The sequence below is a fragment of the Mauremys reevesii genome, linkage group 1 (assembly GCF_016161935.1).
Source record: "Mauremys reevesii isolate NIE-2019 linkage group 1, ASM1616193v1, whole genome shotgun sequence".
Taxonomy (NCBI): Eukaryota; Metazoa; Chordata; order Testudines; family Geoemydidae; genus Mauremys; species Mauremys reevesii.
In genome coordinates, this window is record NC_052623.1 from 156,135,258 (window position 1) to 156,148,662 (window position 13,405).

General features: G+C 44.5%; 1 protein-coding gene across 3 annotated transcripts in view; it reads left to right on the forward strand.

Annotated features, from left to right (window-relative positions):
• The first annotated feature begins 1,123 nt into the window (after nt 1-1,123).
• The window catches only part of USP9X (ubiquitin specific peptidase 9 X-linked), a 202,218-nt gene continuing 189,936 nt past the window's right edge, over nt 1,124-13,405 (forward strand). For all 3 annotated transcript variants that reach the window (XM_039522093.1, XM_039522099.1, XM_039522109.1), the window contains exon 1: nt 1,124-1,800. The gene's annotated coding sequence lies outside the window, so the exon portion shown is untranslated. The remainder of the gene's footprint in view (nt 1,801-13,405) is intronic.

Below are 13,405 nucleotides of genomic sequence, written 5' to 3' on the forward strand. Positions count from 1 at the left end.
ATGAGACTGTCAAATTGATATATATATATCATACTAACTAATATATATATATATTAAAGGTAAAAGTAGTTTCAGGTACTAGATTTGGGTGAGTTCCATCTCCCTGCCAACTTTTGTGGTTTTAGACTATTTCCTATTTTTAAAATGTGTTTTCTCCCTCCTCTTGCTGTATAAAAAGTCCACACAAACGGAGAGATATGACAATATTGAATTTACTATATTCTAAGTGCTGTCAAGTAAATAACTGGAGGAAAAAATAGACAAAATAATGTTATAGTAACCTTAAGTGTTACAAGAAAAAAAGGGGGGTGGAGGGGGAGGAAAACAGATAAATTTTAGTTTTACATTGCTGATACTCTTTAACTAATTATAGTGTCTTACTCTAGTGGTGGCTGCATGCAGTGAAGGGTGAAGTAATTGCTCTGTGTATACAGTATTAGCTTGTATGTCAGTCTAAGGGCCCTAGTCTACTGTCTAGGCAAAACTCCGTAGTCTGACTCAGCTGAAGCATTAGGTCCTAAATTGGTAAGATGCTTTGGGGTGAAGGGTGCTGTAGGCATGCAAGACTCTCATGAAAAACGAGTGCTGCAGCATGTCTGCACGCACTGTGCCAGGCAGCCCCAGGAAATTGTTTCGCACTGAACTTTTCCCAGCCTTGCTGTAGCATCCGTGCCAGGGCGAGGTGCAGTGACTCTTTGGGCTGTTACCCGTTACGGCTACCGCTTGTGACCTAAGCCACGGGCAGCCCGGTGCGGGGCGAAGTGCGGCGGAGATGCCCCGAGGCGGCACGAGGCGTTTCTCCACCTCCCCCCGGGCCCCACCCGCTGGGGCCGGCGCGCGGGGCCCGAAAGCGGCTCCCGGCCCCGCGGGGCAGGGGGCCGTCAGCGGCTGCGCCAGGCCGCCGCGCGCGCCTGTTGCCCTTCCACCACCCCCAGCCCCGAGCCGGAAGCGTTGACGTCATTATCCGGGCTCTCCGCGGCGGCGCTGTTCGCAGAGCGGGTCACAATGGAACCCAAACGAGCCTAACTGACATGAAACGGCCGCGCAGCCGCCCGCCCCAGTGAGCGCGCCCCGGCCCCCCGCCCCGCCCCCCGCCCCCTCCCCTTCCCTCCCCCCGCCCCGCCGAGCCCCGCGCGCGCGCCCCGAGGGGGCGGTGACCGCCGCCAGGCCTGCCCCGCCGTCGGGCTGAGTGACACACGGCGAGGGGGGGGTCACGCTGTTTGGGTGGCGGGGCCGCCGTCGCGCTGGGTCGGAGTCTGCGCCGCTGGCCCAGCGCTGCCGGAGCCGCCATATTGCCCAGGACGTAGCGAGACGCCAGCGCCGGGAGTGAGGAACCGGCCGCGCCGCCGTGTCTGTTCTCCTCCGCCCCGTGCACGCAGCGAGCGGCCAGTGCCCGGCCCCTCCCCCCGCCGATCCCAGGCCCCGGTGAGAGGCGCGGGGAGCGTGTGCGCCCCTCCCCCGGGTGTGTGTCTGAGCCCCGGACGGGGCGGAGCGTACAGGCCCCGGCCAAGCCCCGGGCTGCCGGGCAGGAGCTGGTGACGCAGGAGAGACGCCCCGGCGCCGCTGCCGGAGGGAACCAAGCGGCCAGGCCGGGATCCGAGCGCGGGCAGCTCCGCACAGCGCCGCGGGGCCCGGGAACGGGCAGCCCCCCTCCGCCCGCCGGCTCTACGCCGAGTATGACTCGCTGCCCCGCTGGCTGCCTGGGATGAGACAGCCCCCGGCGGCGCATCGTCTGCAGCAGCAGCACCCAGGGGGGGAGCGGGCCGCGGCAGCAGCGGGAGAAGAGGACACCGTGCGGGGGTGAGCATGGGCCGGGGCAGGGTGGCGGGGAGCGGTTCATGTTGCAGCCGGTGGCCGCGCTGAGCGCAGGGAGGCGCAGGCTGAGCGGCCCGTGGCCCTGGGGGACGGGGCTCCCTGGGCGGGGTGGGGAGCCGGAGGCCGCTGTGTTATGGCTGCGGGGAGAGGGGAGGTGGTGGCGCCGCCGCCCCCGCAGCCCCCGGCGTGTGTCTGTGTATCGCTGTGTTTTGGAGCGTGAGGGAAAATGGCTGACGGCGTCTCATCCTCTCCCCGTCCTGTGCGGGACTGCGAGGCAGGCTGGAGGGAGCGCACCCACCCTGGCCCCTCGGGGAGCGTGTCCGCCGGGCGGCCCCTCCCTGGACTGCTGGGGTGAGAGGGTCTCCCCGCAGAGCTGCACCCGCTTTTACCTCTCCCGAGTCTCGTTTCATTTCACACCAAGCGCCATTACTGAAGTGGAGTGATTGGAGCCGTGTAGGCCAGGGCTACGCCTGGAAATAAGGCCCTGCTCAGACTCTTCCCCCAAATCGGAGTGAAATCCAGCAACACCAGCTCACTCCCACCTGCTGTAAGCGTTATTAGCACGGGTGGAGGCGAAGTGTGTAGTTCCTGTAGCTCCCATTCCTAATAAAACTCTTTCTGTGTGGAAAACGGCCTTCCCCCTTTATGCCCCTTTCTCTTTAGTTCACCCTGTTAGTTCTCCAAAATGACAACTTAAGGCTTTCCAGTTGTGTTTCTTTTCACCAGTGTTAAAACGTTGCTTTGAGATTAATATCTGAGGCTGGGGAATTGGGACATAATTTGTAACATGTAGGCCATCATTTCAGGTAATTGAGGAGATGACCACAGGACACCCCCGCTCCCCCCCCACTGGAGTTATCTAACTACTATTCTACCTCACTTTTGGCACCATTGTCTGCTTACAGTGAGGATGTATATGAAAAATCCATATGACCAGTCGTTTGTTATTGCCAGATAAACTTGTTTCTATATAAAACTGTCCTAGGTTGTAAGGTGCCATATTTAATCTGTTTATTGTTCAGGAATCAAGTTGTATATTGACTGATCATGTAGCAAAAATTAATTTATCAATATAAAAATGTGTAATTCTAATTAGAATTTTGAAAGGACTAAAATCTTTATACAAATCAGGTGTGTATGCATTATCTAAAGTTGTATTTGTTCTCTCAGGCATGTTGATTTTGTCTGCAAATTGTTTTAAATCCTTGATCCTGATATTGGGTTCAGTGTGGGTGGACCTTTGCATCTGAGCAAAGCCCCCTGAAGTCATTTTGGTTATGTGCAAGGATCTGCCCATATGGTCCTAACTGGAGGATTGAGGCCTAAATTTTTAAAACCTGGCTTTTATATAAATAGTGCTAAATATGCTAGGAACACTTGCTCTGGCAAACTGACTTGCAGGTTTGTTTGTCTCTGGGCTTCTTATTATCCATTTGCTAGCTAACTACAGTTGTGCTGGGCTGTGGGACTGGTGGTAAGTTTTAAGAGGATTGGGTCTTTGCTGATTAGGTAGCTGTAGTGGCATGTCTACCTTGAGAGGTTATGGGTAACAGATTAGCAATTATCTACAAATTTCAAACTGCTAGCTACATCCTGGATCTTTTGGGTGCTGCTTATGATAAAATGGTGAGGCTTCCTCCTTTAGTATTCCCGGATGAGGAAAATGTAGGATGAAGCCATCTATTTCAGCAAAATCTTAATTCTACTGTATATTGATTTTGAGGTTTTTGTTAATCATGTAATGATGATTATTTTCAAGGCAGCAGCACCATTTGTTTTCTCAAACCAGAAGAACACAGCAGTTTTCTTGGTCATATTTCCCAAACATTAAAATTATTTCCCTCAGTTGCAGTATTTAGAGCAGGAGAGTAAAGTCCAGCTGTGCTGGATGTCATGGATACTTAAAGATAGCTCTGAATAAAAACATAATCAGTATAATCTAGAATAAAACTGCAGTGGAAGAACCTTGAACATCTAGTTACGTGAAAAAAGGCTCTAGGTTAAAAATAAACCCATAAATTTGCATCACTTTTTTCTTCTACTTTTTCAGTTTTACCTTATGCCCTTTCTATCATCTTGCCTCTTCATATAGTCTTTTTAAAACATTTCCTTTGAGCAACCTCTGTCATCTTACTGTTTCTAGCTTGCTGCTTCATGTTTTCGTGAATTTACTCTTCTGGTGATACTACTTCCTATTGAACTGACAGGAAGGGCTGCTTCTGTATGTACCAATCAATAAGGGCAGTGAGAGCAGACCATGTGTGGGTTTTGCATCTTTAGACACCACCCCCTTTAGAAGTGTTTTGTTTCCTATATTAGTGCATTCATGTTTGAGGGTACCCCACAGTATAAAGCAACCCCCGTTTCTATTAGCATCATAGAATATTAGGGTTGGAATAGAGACATCAGGAGGTCATCTAGTCCAATCCCCTGCTCAAAGCAGGACCAACACCAACTAAATCATCCCAGCCAGGGCTTTGTCAAGCCCTTATGTATCCAGTCTTGTCAGTTATGTATTGTATTGAAAATGCTGGAATTGTTTCAAAGAAAATGAGAAAAGATAAGTAAATAACCACTTGAGGAACTAGAAATGCCTACAGTAAAGAAACCACAGTAGTATTCTCGTGCAGAGGTTCTCAAGTCTAACTATGCAGTTCATTTAGGGCTTTTCAGTTTTACTCAGGATATCTGACATTTTGAATACGAATTTTGTTGTGATTAAAAATAACTTTTAGATACACACTCAACATCTACTTTATTATTGAGGATTTTTCTTCAAGAGTTATAGGAACCTTTTTATTTTTTTTCCCAATATACTCAACTGTATTTAAAGTATTATTAGAATTTAACAATTACATGGATTTCAGGCAGGATAGCTATTTTTTCTGAAAAAGCATTTGTTAGCTGATAAATAGAATTAAAAATTGCAGCATCATTTTGAAAACATTTTTACTGATAAACATAAATCTAATTTAAAATTAAATTACTTCCTTCAGTTTATGATCATATTTTTAAGGAAGAAACAATGCTTTTATCCTTACTTGCATTCTAAGGAGCACTGAAATTGTTATGCTGAATCAGACCAGTGGTCTATCTGATCCAGTATCCTGTCACCGACAGGAGTCGAAACCAGTGGTCTCCGATGAAGGTGTTAGAAACCCTAATGGGGAATAATTTGCACAAGGGGAAAGTTTTCTCCTAATACCTAGTAGTTAGAAATTAAACATGAGGGTTTATATCTCTTCCAAAACTCTTTTTAGTGTTTACTCTTATAATTTGGGATGCTACTGTTAATATCCAACTGCTTAAGTGAAAATTCTTTCCGGTGTTCAAGAATCACTATTTTTCTAGGAAAATCATGCTTTGGAAATATTGGCTCTTCTTAACCATTAACTTGATTATTGGGTGAATCCTTAAAAATGTAGTACATAATAGTTGTATTGCTCTTGTTATATTTGTTTTAAATTTAGGGGCTAAAGTTGTAGTTCAGGAGTAGTATGTGAACTAAATTTGAGTGATTGGACGTTCTTTTAGTATCATAGAAGATGGTATATCTTTTGCAAAAGATAATCTTATGTACCTATGGTACTGGGTTGTAGTCTTTCTCCTTTGTATTTTACAGTGTGTCATCTAACATAATATAATAATACACGCAGACTTACTGAGGAAGTAAGGGTTGCTATGCACAATATACCTTACACTAATTCAGACACAAGAAAAAGTTAAGCCATCTAAAGCTGTGGTTCTCAAACTTTTGTGTTGGTGGCCCATTTCACATAGCCTCTGAGTGTGACCCCCTTATAAACTAGAAACGCTTATTAATATATTTAATATCATTATAAATGCTGGAGGCCAAGCGGGGCTTGGGGTGGAGGCTGACAGTGCGATAAGAGGGAAGGTCCTCTCATGGATTGGTAACTGGTTAAAAGGAAACAAAGGGGAGGAATAAATGTTCAGTTTTCAGAATGGAGAGAGATAAATAGTGGTGTCCCCCAGGGGTCTGTATTGGGACCAGTCCTATTCAACATATTCATAAATGATCTGGAAAAAGGGGTGAACAGTGAGGTGGCAAAATTTGCAGATGGTACAAAACTACTCAAGATAGTTAAATCCCAGGCAGACTGCAAAGAGCCACAAAAGGATCTCTCAAAACTGGACGACTGGCCAACAAAATGGCAGATGAAATTCAGTGTTGATAAATGCAAAGTAATGCACATTGTAAAGCATAATCCCAACTATACATATAAAATGATGGGGTCTAAGTTAGCTGTTACTACTCGAGATCTTGGAGTCATTGTGGACAGTTCTCTGAGAACATCCACTCAGTGTGCAGTGAAAAAAAAAAAAGCGAACAGAATGTTGGGCATCATTAAGAAAGGGATAGATAATAAGACAGAAAATATCATATTGCCTCTGTATAAATCCATGGTACACCCACATCTTGAATACTGCTTGCAGATGTGGTCGCCCCATCTCAAAAAAGATGTATTGGAATTGGAAAAGGTTCAGAAAAGGGCAACAAAAATGATTAGTGGTATGGAACGGCCGCCATATGAGGAGAGATTAATAAGACTGGGACCTCTCAGCTTGGACAAGAGATGACTAAGGGGGGATATGATAGAGGTCTATAAAATCATGACTGGTGTGAAGAAAGTAAATAAGGAAATGTTATTTACTCCTTCTTATAACACACGAACTAGGTCACCAAATGAAATTGATAGGGAGCAGGTTTAAAACAAACAAAAAAGGAAATATTTCTTCACACAATGCCTAGTCAACCTGTGGAATTCTTTGCCAGAGGATGTTGTGAAGACCAAAACTATAACAGGGTTCAAAAAACTAGATAAATTCATGGAGGATAGGTCCATCAATGGCTATTAGCCAGGATGGGCATCCCTAGTCCGTTTGCCCAAAGCTGGGAATGGGCGACGGAATGGATCACTTGATGGCCCCCGTGTAACAACCTCATGATCCCCTGAGGAGTCCCGACCCCCAGTTTGAGAATCCCTGATTTAATGGTATGTCTACTCTGCATCTGGGAGCAAGCCTACCAGCCTGGGTACAGAGACCCATGTTAATGGGTCTCACACTAGTGCTCTAAAAATAGCTGTGTAGATGATGCTTTGACATTGCAGGTTGGCCTGGTAGGCCCCTAAGGCTTCAGAGCCTGAGCTCCAGCCAGAGGCACAACATCTACACAGCTATTTTTAGTGCCCTGGTGCGAGCCCCACAAATGCAAGTCTATGGGCCAAGCTAGGAGGCTTGCTCTCCTATGCAGTATAGACATACCCTAATGGTACATAGCCTCTAATCCTCAGCCTGCAAGCACAATACCTTACTATTACCTCAGCTGCTATGTATCACAGACCATACACCCCTTGTATGCAAAGAGAGTGTGGCTACAAGGATGATGGAATGCTGCCACCATTCCTAGGTGGCAGAACTAAGATTGTGGTGCATAGTCTGTGATATAAAGTATGTGCTTGTGTGTGATGATAACATTATGTGATTTGTATTGGATGAAAAGTTCAAAGGTTGAGTTCTTTTGGATTCTGGAATTACTAAAAATTACCACAAGACTTCTCATATTTTAATCTCTAATTTTTTTCTCCCATGGATATGGTGGCATTTAAAACTTTTTTAGCTTTGATATAATATTGTCATAATGGGTATAACGGCCTTTTTGAAAACAACTGTACTTTTTGACCATGTTCCTGAACAGAGCCGTGGTGATAGCTTTACTTGGGAATGCGATTAAAAAAGAGTTCCAACTATGCTTGAATACAGAATCATGTTTTAACTTGGGTGGGACAATTTTGTTCTAACTAGGTCCTCTGATGTAGTTGTTGCTTAGTGTGGACAGGATTTCTGAATTTGTCTGTTTGTCTTAATTTTACCCTCTCAGAACTTTGCTTGTGGAATCCCAGGGAGACTTCAGGGATTCCCCCACACCACATGCTTACATCATGCTTTTCCTGTAAATAGAATAAATCTGGCTTAGTGGCCTGCTGGATGATTTGTCAAGTTGGACATCAGTAAAGGTATAAGACAGCTCGGGTAGGAGCATCTAACGTGGGGTGGGAGGAATAAATTAAAAAGATGACAGCATTCCAAAGTGGAATTTTTTTTTAAAAAAAGTTGATTAACGCACCAAATTCCTGTTACATTTTTCATTGTGAACTTTACTAATATTTCTTCTTTGTTCAAAACAATTAATTTTATTCTCATTGTAATTCAGAAAGTTCAGTTCTGAGCTGCTGGATAGAACTTGTTATCTTGTCTTCTAGTTATTGACGTGTTTGGGATGATAGTAGGAATTCAAACATTGATGGAATAAAACAAAGACCTTACATTTTCATACTTGCTTACGTTGGGGAAATTCCTTGATTGTATGGGCTTCTTTTTCACTAGGTTCTGGACTGTTTTTCCATGGTACCTGAAGTGTAACAGACAACTGCATTTCTTGTAGACAAATGGCATCTTTTGCAACTAGCTGAATATAAACATTGATTGACCTGGAAAACTGTATTTACAAGTTGATCTAATATGACCTCCTTTGATGCACAAGGCATATATAGTAAAACCTGTTTGAGAGAGACCAGCTGTTATGAGCAACTTCTTGCAGAAGCCATGGAATATGACCACTGTCTGCTGTGCAAACCTTTGAAGAGAGACCACGTTTTACAAGTGACCACTTTTGCTAACTCAGATGAGTGGTCGCTCTTGGCAGGTTTTGCTGTACTTTGCATTATAGATTCCCTAGGCACTGCAATTTTTCTGACACTTAAGCAGATGCTTAAGTTTATGTACATAGCTTCAGTAGGACTGGAATAGAGTAAAGTACACGTATTTGCAGAATGGGAGCTTTAATATTTTAGGTCAGTGATTCTCAACCTTTTTGGGCTCAGGACCCATTTGTAAATTCTTATGGCAACCCACTAAATAGTCTGGAGATGGAGGTCCTAGGGTAATTTCAGTCAGATCCTGCCCCTGGGGGTGAGAGGGTGGTCTTGCCGGCACTCACCCTGCAGTGGCGGCTCCTGCAGCCCTGGTGCTGTGAGGCTGGTTGGGCTGGACTTGGCTTGGCTCTCTACTCTGGGTGTTGCAACTTCTGGGGTTGCAGTGCCACTGAGGTTTGGCCCTACCCACCTAACTGGATCAATTTTGTGTGAATGAGTTGTGACCTGGCTCATGGGCTTGCAGTGCCACTCACTCAAATTTGGCCTACCTGGACTCCCATTGTCATGATGGCTGGACCAAACCTGAGTGGTGGTGAGATAAGAGGTTGCGGTCCCTGGAGCAGGGAGATGAGCCTGGCCAGCCCTGTGGGACAGGAGCTGCAGGAGCTGCCATGTGACCCTTTGAAATATTCTGGATACCACATGGGTCTCGGTAACTCTAAAACAGCAAAAGGGGCCTGGGGGGGGGGGGGGGAAGCTGAACCTCATTAAACTTGCAGATTCTTTAGGAATGTGTAGAATTATCTTGAAATATGCCTCTCTTATCAGAGACAGAATTTTTGAGGTGGGTTTCCCTCAACACTGTGACATAGTATAGAAGTTCTAGAAATGTGGGTTGGACTCTAGGTTATTGATCCTTTTGTACTAGAAATTAAACCGTTTACAAGTCTGTGGAGGGGAAGCCTCTTTTAAAAAATTCTTTGTTGGTTTTCCATAATAGCACTGTAAATTATACAATGAGAAATGTTACTATCAAACGATATTGGCATCTCAGTATATGTTTTTATATACTAGTGGCTATTTTTTCTAGTTTCTGTTGTACCAATAAAATATTTAGCACATTTTTAACAAGTTTCATCAAACTAAGTCCATCCATGATTTTTAACTTAATAAAAGAAAGAAAAAGGGATTATTGGAAGATTTGATTTAGTCTACCCTTTTACAGGGTTTGGGGAGTGAAAACACATTAGCCTAAAATTTTGTTAAAGCATGGAATCCTAGATTTAGGCTATTGATGTTTTATTTGTCATTTGCAAGAGTAAAGAAAGTGTTAGTCATTCATGATTTGAACCTTCCTTTTTATCCAGTTCTGGTAGGTGTTTGGTTGTGATAGTATTCAGTCATTTAAAAACTGTGGCATAGTCCCAGAAAATATATAAAATCTGGAGCTTGGCTGGAAATAAGATAGCTTTGTCCAGAAAAATCAGTGATTTGATCTGCTGTTTTAAGCTCAAATTCTGCACAGATCTCCATATTGGTGGACCCCTGTGGCATATGATTAACTTCAGTGGAACCTGAAACTTCAAAATGCTAGTTCTTGCATTTTAACTTAATAAATTTAAAGAAAAATATATCTTTTCTGACAGTAATGCTTTAATCTTTTTTCTGAGCAGGGTAAAGTGTTACTGTCAGTTTTCGTTAATACATCAGATGTCTCTTGTACTTTTTTTCCATGGTCCCTGCAAAGGTGGATTAAGATATATTAGGGTCCTGGGCACAAGGAACATTTGGGCTTCCCACATGCCCCCCTGCCACTCCTTCCGTTCCCCTCCCCTCAAACGCCCTGGAAGCTGGGCCATGGTATGAGCTTCCCAGGGAGCCTGGACCCTCCACCTGCTCCTGGGTGCAGGGACAAGGTCTTAGGACCCAAGAACAGCCCCCCTGGCCCTCTGCCCAAGGTAGGTGCAGGGTCTGGGACTCCCCACAGCTGCCCGGGCTCCCTGAGCAGCTCTTACCACAGCCTAGGGAAGTGGCTCTCAAACTGTGGGGCATGCTCCCATAGGAAGGCATGGAGGAACGTTTGGTGGGATGCACCAGGGCCCAGCCCTGCCCCCAGCTCCACTCTGTCCCCACCCCAGCCCTGTCCCTAGGCCCAGCTCTGGCTCTGCTCCTGCCACTCAGAGCCAGCAACCGCAGGTCCCGGCCCTGGCTCCTGGTGGTGAGGGGGGCAGACTGGAAAAGTTTGGGGACCTCTAGCCTAGGATGACCATACTTCTCATTTTGGTCCCAGATGTCCCAACTTTTGTTTGGCAAAACTGGGCATTTGCTCTTGCCAGCTGATCACCAGTGTTACTAAGGCAATTATTTCTCATACTAGCTACCCACATCTGGTCAGAGCAGGGCTTAGCTGTGGTTTTCAAAATGGTGCGGAGCAAGGTTTGTCCTTGTCTGTTTGCACTAAATTATGTTCAGCACCAGTTCGGCTGCCCCTGTTACAGACATTTGTTGTCGTCAGTGGGTACGTTTCTTGGTGTAGACAAGGCTTATGATGTTGACTCCTTCTGTGACATCGGGTAAACCATTAATTTCTTTGCCTTAGCTTTCTTGTCTGTAAAATTGGGAAAATAGGGCTTGGAATTTTGATCAGTATGAAAGATGGGAAGAGAGGGGCACTGGGGGAGGAGAGTGCAAAACAAGACCTTTATTGAGAAGTCCCACCTGCAGTTGCTGATATTACTTCTAAGATGCTTTGACCTTGCTCAGAGGCTCCATCTTTAATAGCCTCTTGCTAGTAGATGTCTGAATTTGAAGATCCTCTTCCTTGTATGTTGGAAGGGGGAATTTTTTTTCTTTTCTCCATCTTTGCCAGCACTCCAGCCCCTGTGTCTTCTGACTTTGAGTGACGGTCTTTACTAGCGTCCTCCTGCCCAAGAGTTGGCTGGTATTGCTTGGTAGGAGGATGCAGAGATGTCTCCTAGTAGATCCCTGGCTTGGCCTCCACTTTTTTTTCATTGTTTCCTCTTGGATAGTGCTTGCTTCTGCTGTTTCTTACAACTTCCCCCATAACAGCAAGTTTCATTGCTGCCTAGAGATAGCTGAAAAGCAGTAGTGAAAATTACCAAAAACTTGTTAATTTCACTGTGTTCCTCCTTGACAATGCAGTGAGTAATAGCAGAGGCTGTCTGAATACTCAGAAAGACTGCATTGCTTCATCCTCAGTTCACACTTGGAAGGTTTTTACATAACTGCATGGAGTGGGGACTTAATTTTTAAAACATGAAAGGTTAGATTCTACAGAAATTGAGCTTAGATCTCCCTTCCCCACTTCCAGGTCACTAGGGAAAGCATCTCCCCAGAAGTGAATAGATTTTTTTTTTCATTTCTCCCAACACTGAGCATCATACTTCTCACATGGGTGGCGAGGATTAATTAATATTTGTAAAATGTTTTGAAGTTCACAATTACATTTTATTCTTGATACACTTTTCTTCCAAAGCTTGCAGTTTGCATAGTTGGGTTATCTGTGTTTCACAGGTGAGAAAGCTGAGACAGAGATGCTATGTAACTTGTCTGTTGTTAAACAGCAAGTTATTGTCTGTTGGACCTAGAGAACTCTGGTCTCTTGACTCTGAGCCTGTGCTGTAGCCACTAGACTACAGTTCCTCTCTAGGTGGATACAAGACATGCAGCCTGATTTCCCCCCCCCCCCCCCCAAGGTGAAGAGTGACTACATCTCTCCTTGAGTTCAGTGAGATTTGCCAAGCACCTCTGAAAATCAGGTTAATATGAGCTGAATACTGGTGTGTGACGTGTAGAGTCAGGAAAGGATCTCAACTTCCGCTTCTTACTATGCCAGCTGACTTTAGGATAATTGCAGTGATTTAAGTATTTAAAAAAAGACTTTACAGTTCTAAAATTGTTTAAATTCTAAATATTCCTCAGTCCAACTCTTTTTTGTTTAGTCTAATCGGTAGTGATGTGTTTGATAACAGAACAGTAAGAACTAATATCTAGTTCAAAGTAATATGGTTCATTTGGGAAAATTCTTATCTGTTAATGTTGGTGCTGTTTTGGCTTACTTAGGTAAAAATGTGACTCTTTTTTTTTTTTGAGAACTTTTAGTCCTTCAGTTTTATGGGTGTTAATTTTGTGGAGCAAACCAGATGTATAACTCTGTTTTTGTTTGTTTTCAACTTTGACTCTTAAGTCAAAAATGATTGTGTTGTACAGAAACTCAGCTAGTCAGTGTCTTCCAAGAGGAACAAATACCTAATAAATATACCTTTTTTCAATCAGTCGTCTTAATTTTGGTGGGTAGGAGCTGCTCATGTTTACTTCTACAGTAACTCTCACAATCTAAATTAATCTCTCTCCAACCAGATTTAGTATAAACTGTTCCTAAACTTCAGGTCTGCTCATCAAGACTGCACAACTTGATGCTGAAGTTTAGGGATGTGTTCACTATGAAGATGCTTGATCTTTATATGCATAGTCTAATACAGTAGTTGTTAAACTTTGGGCCACTTGCTGCAAAAATCAGCACACAGCTGTGGCCCATGTAACATACTCGGGGCCAGGTTTGTAGTGTGGATGCGGCCCACATAACACACACAGCTGCATGTGTGGCCCCCAATGGAAAATAGGTTGAGAACCACTGGTCTAATTTTACAGTTTTTGCTCACTTGTGAGGCTTGCAAAAAAAGATAATTGGGGCCCTGTGAGTCCAGGGGTTCTCAAATTTTTGTATTGGTGACCCCTTTCACAGAACAAGCCTATGAGTGCGACCCCCCAATAAATTAAATACTTTTAAAAAAAAGTAATAAACACGATTATAAATGCTGGAGGCAAAGCGGGGTTTAGTGGTGGAGGCTGAGAGCTCACGACCCCCATGTATTAACCTCGCAACATCC